Source organism: Nicotiana sylvestris, chromosome 5 (assembly GCF_000393655.2).
Source record: "Nicotiana sylvestris chromosome 5, ASM39365v2, whole genome shotgun sequence".
NCBI classification, from domain to species: Eukaryota; Viridiplantae; Streptophyta; class Magnoliopsida; order Solanales; family Solanaceae; genus Nicotiana; species Nicotiana sylvestris.
The window spans coordinates 16447134-16455288 of NC_091061.1; positions in this window are offsets into that span (position 1 = coordinate 16447134).

Below are 8155 nucleotides of genomic sequence, written 5' to 3' on the forward strand. Positions count from 1 at the left end.
TATAAATGGGAGTAGACATTGAAGGATCCCGTAGCTAACAGCGGGTTCGTTAGACCTGGTGCACCTTGTATTTACCGATTACAGAGTACAGTTATAGCCCTCGCTAGTGGGAAGGTAGAACTAGCATACCGTTACCGATTTTCCTCGAGTAGGGACTACTGTTATATTTGACTTCTTGCGAAGAAGTCCACAGTTATACCGATTACATGATCCGTTCATTGAAACCTCCCAAATTTGAATATTGATATTATATAGTAGTTACCGAGCTTATTACTGAATTATTAATTGTATTATACTACAAGAAAGGCATGATGAGGCTGAAAATTATTTATTATTTCTGAAAGGGCATTTTTATATTATCTTCTGTTTGAGATACTAGCATGTTTTCTAACTTGTCCCCAATAAAAACGGTTGGGGTTAAGTATTATTACTCACTGAGCTAGCGACTCACTTCTCGCTATTTTTTTTTTCAGAGACAACAGTTGAAGGGCGAGGATTTCGTTAGTCAGACGCACAAGTTGATAATTTCTGGTAAGCCCCGCATTTGTTCGCGTGGGCGGAGATTTTATTTATTATTATGGTCTTTTCTTTGAACTCTTAGAGTTGCTCTATAGTCAAATTTTTTAGTGTCTTGAGTATTCTTCGTTATTATAGATTTATGTTGAGTATCGCTCATTCTTATCAAATTTGGAGATAAAGTAGTATTTCTAGTTGTTGGTGGGTGGACTATTAAAGGCAGATATTTATTTTGGTTAATTGATAAGGTCATTGTCATTTGAATTGCTATTAGGATGTTTGGTTGCTGATTTGAGACAAAGAAAATTTTGGGATAGTCCACAAATAAGGGAAACTCTGTCCGATTTTCTGTAAAATACCGATGAGGCTTACTTGGGGGCACTTGCTCCTAAGCGCCGGTCATGATCCTAAATTGAGTCGTGACAAAGTTGGTATCAGAGCTTAGGTTATTCTTGTGACTAATGGAGCACACGTCGCTAGTAGAATCTCAATTATGGTTATGTAGCCGGCCATTCCCATAATCGTGATTCTGCGAGGGCGTGATAGGATGTGTCTTGTCTTTCTTTCTTTCTTATTCTACCATACGTGTGTGGCGATTAGGGTCTGATAACTGATTATCCTATTTGTGTATGGCTCGGACCAATTACCCTATAATAGAATTTGGCTAGAGGTTCAAACTTCAAATACGTCAAATTTCGCCAATGGATATGCAGCCCTCTCCAAGCAAAGAAATGCTACATAAATAGTATATAAGACCAGTGAAAGGTTCATTATGTCGTATGAGGTGCTTTCTGGTAAGATGCGTAATAGGGTTCATTTCGAAAATTTATACTAGCCCACTACTACAGCGATAGAGGAGTGCTATCACAAAAAAAAGAGATCTTTATGGATATAATAGATAAACATGAGAAGAATGAGCAACGGAATAGGGGCTCTAAAGTTCTCATGCACCTAAAAGATTATGGGGAACAACAAAATATTCTTAATAAAGTTCCTAAAGTTGAAACTACTATGTTTACTATTTCTGATAGTTCAAAGGATCCTTAAAGGTTTTAGTAGAATACTTACCACATTATGAGCTATAAGATATTTCATGAAGAGTTCTATGGAACAGGCAACTTTTAGACTAGAGAACATGGCAAATACATGAAATGCTACTATTTTGTTAGAGATGCCAACAAGAGCAACACAACTAATTTGGGGATAATTTCACTAAAGTGTTTATGAATCACTTCCTTCTTGACAGTTTGTGACGTGAACTTGCAAGCGAGATCATTTAAGAAAATGATTTAGACGTTGGGTATAATTACATATAACATCAAACCTTCTCAGCTGGATACGCAAGCAACATCTTAAGTTTCGAGGCTTGTTGAAAGGTTCGTCAATTATTCAAACAAGGTAGTAACTGCATATATGAAAATTGAAGACTTAAACCTATTTTATAGCAGTTGCACTTACCAGAAAGATTGAAAATATGGAAATGATAGGCGTGCAAAAACTCACATAAGAAGATCGAGATTAGAATATCTTTTAGTATGAATTTTATTATGAGTCGAAGATTTAAAAATCAAGACTGTTTTGAGATATTAAGTGATCCTTTTCAGGTTTCCACATCAATGAAAAATTTATAGTAGTTAGACATGTGTTTAATACTTTTAAGATTCAAGTTAAGAGAAGGAAACCCTTGCTAACCAAGTTGTACTTGATATGATTGACTCCAAAGTAAAGATGGATATGAATTAATTATCTTGTTACCATACTACCCTCGATTACTATGAAAAGAATATTAGGTTTGGCGAACTTTAAAAGCTGGTTTTGTCCAAAAAAGGGATTATAAGTTTTAGATACGAGCAAATTATATATTTTGAGTTAACGGTTATAGAAGAAAGGTTGTTTGGATCTCATAGGTACGGTAACGGGCACAAGAGAAGAAATGCTTAGTTTGAAAAAAAAGGTATCATAATGAGAGATTCCCTAATGTATCCCTAAAGATTTACTAGGACTACCTCCAATATGAGAAATAGACTTCGGTATTGAGCTGATACCTGACACGCAAACTGTATCATATGGCACCAACAGATAACAGAGTTGAATGAGCTAATTGAATAATTGAGAGACCTACTAGATACAGGTTTTATCATACCGAGTGTTGCACCATGGGGTATACTAATATTATTTGAAAAAAGGGGGGATGAGTCTTTAAGAATGTGAGCTAAATACAGATAATTAAATAGGATAACAATACACAACAAATATCCCCTGTCTTGTATAGATAACTTGTTTGATCAGTTACAAAGAGCCATTGACCTTTAGTCTGGTTATCATCAGCTTAGAATAAGAAAGGAAGATATTTTGATATTGCTTCTGTACTCGGTACAAACATTATGAGTTATCTGTGATGTCCTTTAGATTGGCCAATGCTCCAATTGCATTGATGTGTATAATGAATATGGTGTTCAAAGTTGCTTTTGGAGAAAAAAATTCATAGTTTTTACTTACTATATTCTCGTACCCAGGAAGAGCACGAGAATTACTTGAAAAATATGTCAAACATGCTACAGGAAAATCAATTTTTTTCCAAGTTCTTCAATTAGCTGGACTCGATGGTATTCATAGGACACATGGAATCTAAGAATGAAAAATATGATAGATTCTAAACGGATAGAAACAGTTCATAAATAGCCGAGATCCATTTCCCCTACAGATATTACTTTTGGTTTGACAAGCTAATATAGGCATTTGTGTAGGATTTCTCTAGAATAGCACTACCACTCACCAAGTTAACATAGAAAATCACTAAAGTTTAGTGGATGGAGAAATGTACAACGAGAAATCATGTTTGACAATCACACTTAATATTAGCCTTATTCCAATAGGCTCTAGAGGATTCACGATGTTATGTGATACTTCGAGGGTAGGATTAGGATATTTTCTCATGCAAAATAGTCGCGTGATAACCTATGCTCTAAGGAATATTGAAGAAGCTCAAGTCGTATTATGCCATTCAAGATTTGGAGATGGTCATATTGGTGTTTCCTTTTAAGATTTAGAGATACTATTTATACGAAGAAACCTATGAGATTTATACCTAGTACAAGAGACTGAAGTACATTTAAAACCAACAGAGATAAATATTTAGCAATGTCGATGGAGGGAACTACTGAAGATATAATTGTACTATTTTGTACTGTTCGGGAAAGATAAATATTATAACTTATGCAAAAAAAATTATGGATGATTTGACGCATTTAGCTCCTGTAAAGATACTTCTGGACAAAGATATGCATAGACTAGAACGTACAAGTATTAGATTCAATGAAAAAAAATTCAAAGACATTATTGGCTTTTAGTCAAGCCCGATGTAGATGTATAAAGGCTAACCAATACGAGGATGAGCGATTGTTTAATTACCTAGATTTGTTTATAGGTGGTAAAAGCAAGGATATGATTGTTAATAGTAAGGATATTCTCCGACTAGGTAATTAATTATGTGTAGCAAACATATATGGGCTGAGACAAGCTATTCGTGATGGAGCTCACAACTCCAGATACAATGTATATCTCAGGTCTATAAGATTCACCATGACTATAAAAAAATTGATTGGTTGGAAAACAAAGAAGGGGAAAAAAACTCGTTAACTTTGTTCTAACTATTTGTCATGTCAGTATGTTAAGGCAAGCACTTGCGACTCACAGGCCCACTAAAATAACTCAAGATTCTGAAGTGAAAATACAATAAAATAATACATATATGACTAAATTACTCAAACCATTAGAGGTATGATTATTTGTGGGAAAGTTGTAAATTGACTTACCAAGTAGGCACATTTCTTGCTAATCGAAACTTCTTATAGTGAGGTAAAGTATGCATAGATATGCATGAACAGAAAATTATCTGACTCAATAGAGCTCTATTGTCCATCAGCTCTAATAAACTATCGCATTCACTTCACGATTTGAAAACCTTTTCAAGAAAGGTTAGGTACACGAGTAAATCTTAGTACTAGTTTTATCGCACGCAAACACAAAATCCAAAGGTGCTATACAGATCTTGGATGATATGTTGAGAGAGTGTATTCTTAAGTTTGGAGTTAGTTGGGATACTTTTCTACCTTTAGCTGAATTTGCTTACAACAATAGCTTCTAGTCCAGTATTCAAATGGCACCGTACGAAGCATTGTATGGTAGAAGATGTCGTTCTCCTATCGGATGGTTTGAAGCTGGTGAGACTAACTTATTGGGACCCGACCTAGTACAAGAAGTTATGGACAAGGTCCAATTGATCAGACAGAGATTGCTTGCAGCTCAAAGTAGACAAAAGTCTTATGCTAATAAGAGAAGAAGAGATTTAGTGTTCACAATTGGGGACAAAGTGTTCCTACGAGTATCCCCTATGAAAGGTATGATGCGGTTTGGGAAAAGAGGCAAGTTGAGCCCCAGGTTTATAGGACCGTATGAGATACTAAACCGAGTGAGAGCGGTGGCTTATCGTTTGGCACTTCCTCCTGAGTTATCTTTTATTCACCCAGTGTTTCATGTCTCAATGCTAAGAAAATGTATATCAAACTCATCTCAGGTGCTTGAAGTACCAACTACACTGCTTGATGAGAAGTTGTCTTACAAGGAAAAGCGATGACAATTGTTGATAGACAAGTAAGAAAGCTACGGTCAAAAGAAATTATGTTCGTAAAATGTTTATGGAGAAATCATGCCGCTGAAGAAGCTACTTGGGAAATAGAGGATAATATGCGAGTCAAGTACCCCTATTTGTTTCAGTCTACAGGTACGTACTTGAGTTAAATTCGGGGACCGAATTTTATAAGGTGGGGAGGATGTAATACCCTATATTTTTCATAAGGGTATATTGGTCATTAGCATAATAATAATAATAAGAAACTAACTTTAAAAAAAACAACAAAACAAATCAAAAAAATAATAAAAAAGAGACAAGTAAAGGAAAGGGCTGAAGCCCCTTTCTCTGCCCAAATCAAAAAGGAGAAAAAGAAAGGTCGTGGCGCAACCAAACCAGAAGCAAAAGAAAAAGGGTTTTTTTTAAAAAAAAAAAAAGGAAACCCCTAACCAACACAAACATCACGGCACGGCAGAAGCAGCAACAGAGAAAAACTAAGAGAAATCCATATACCTTTTCATGAATTAAGCGGGTATATTATATGAATAGGTTGGAGTTGGTAGATTAATAATTACTCATCCTGTAGGTGAATATAATTCGGCGAATTAAGATTCAAATATGGAACCTCGAGGGATGGGTATTCTAAATTAGCTATGAATTATCCTAAACATAAAAATTAACATGAGACCGATATTACGTAATTATAGATTGAATTGGAGGAAGTTATACGAATTGCTCGAGGTGAAGCATTTGGAATTTCGGCACGAGTACTGTGAGTAGTAATCTTACCGCAATTTATGTTTTTATAACTTGCATGATTTACACATGATTTTTAATATGAATATGTTACCGATTATTTTGAGTTGCATGTGGGACAAGTATTTTACTCGATATGATACCGAAATAGTTATTTGAGATGAATACTGTGATTTTAAATATTTTCGTTGTCACTAGATCTGTTTTACCATTACATGAATTTATTGTTATCGAAAGGAAATTATATGATTTGATAAGAACCGAAATGCCCTATATTGTTTTAAAATAGTTTCTACGAGTATATACGGATTACAGAGACAAGTATAAATGGGAGTAGACATTGAAGTATCTCGTAGCTAACGACAGGTTCGTTAGACCTGGTGCACCTTGTATTTACCGATTACAATGTACAGTTATAGCCCTCGCTAGTGGGAAGGTAGAACTAGCATACCGTTACCGATTTCCCTCGAATAGGGACTACTGTTATATTTGACTTCTTGCGAAGAAGTCCACAGTTATACCGATTACATGATCCATTCATTGAAACCTCCCAAATTTGAATATTGATATTATACAGTGGTTACCGAGCTTATTACTGAATTATTAATTGTATTATACTACAAGAAAGGCATGATGAGGCTGAAAATTATTTATTATTTCTGAAAGGGCATTTATATATTATCTTCTGTTTGAGATACTAGCATGTTTTCTGACTTGTCCCCAATAAAAACGGTTGGGGTTAAGTATTATTACTCACTGAGCTAGCGACTCACTTCCCGCTATTTTTTTTTTCCAGAGACAACAGTTGAAGGGCGAGGATTTCGTTAGTCAGACGCACAAGTTGATAATTTCTGGTGAGCCTCGCATTTGTTCGCGTGGGCGGAGATTTTATTTATTATTATGGTCTTTTCTTTGAACTCTTAGAGTCGCTCCATAGTCAAATTTTTTAGTGTCTTGAGTATTCTTCGTTATTATAGATTTATGTTGAGTATCGCTCATTCTTATCAAATTTGGAGATAAAGTAATATTTCTAGTTGTTGGTGGGTGGACTATTAAAGGTAGATATTTATTTTGGTTAATTGATAAGATCATTGTCATTTGAATTGCTATTAGGATGTTTGGTTGCTGATTTGAGACAGGAAAATTTTTGGGATAGTCAAAAAATAAGGGAAACTCTGTTCGATTTTCTGTTAAATACCGATGAGGCTTACTTGGGGGCACTTGCTCCTAAGAACCGGTCATGATCCTAAATTGGGTCGTGACAGTTGGGTTTCCTTGTTGTGTTTTCGCATTAGACTAATTTGGTTAAAGGCTGGACGACAATAAGGAAAAGGGAAATTTTCGTTCATATGCCATATAGGAAATTATATTTATCAAATATGTTCATAGTTTGCATATTACCCTTCATGCTAATAATATTTCTACAAAATATATACAATGCATTAAATAAGGAATCATTGTAGCTGTAGGATTTCTTATTTAGGCGCGCTAAACAAGGTGAATTAAATATTCTTCCAGATCTTCCATAATGCAAATCACGCACAGTAATAATTATCGTCGGCTTCGTTACAAAATTTCCGCACTCTATTTTTGCGATACACTCTGTTTCAACATTTTTTCTGATTTCACAAATCAAAAACGACCAAATCTTCTACAATTCTTCTGCAACAAACGCAATTGTGGCAAAAATCCCAATTATGCTACAACTGAATGGGAATTAGGATAGCTATGGGAGATTTAGAGAATTTCATGTTGATGGCATTGTAGTCGATCAGGATGTGAGTTATAGTCTATTGATTTCTATAATAGCACAACAATTAATGATTGATACATCCGAAAAAATTATAAAAATCAAATACATTGTCAACGAGCATTGTCCTCCAATGGAAATTAGGAACGATATGAGTGTTCATGTATACATGGAGATGAAAAAGGAAAAAAAACTTAGGATTATATCCGCTATGTATAACTGTTCGCGATTTCAATATGGAATTGAGTATCACCATTGAGAACACAGCTACAGGTATGTGATGTTATTTTTTCTATGAAATTCTAGTACAATGTCAATGAACTACACTTTATCTACATTTTATCTACAAATAAACTACATATATATATATATATCAATATGGATTACAGAATATCTACAAAATTTCTACATTTATTCTACAATAAAACTACATATAATTTGAAAAATTAATATGAAATACTGAATTTCAACCTTTCTACAAATTATCTACAAAATTTCTACAA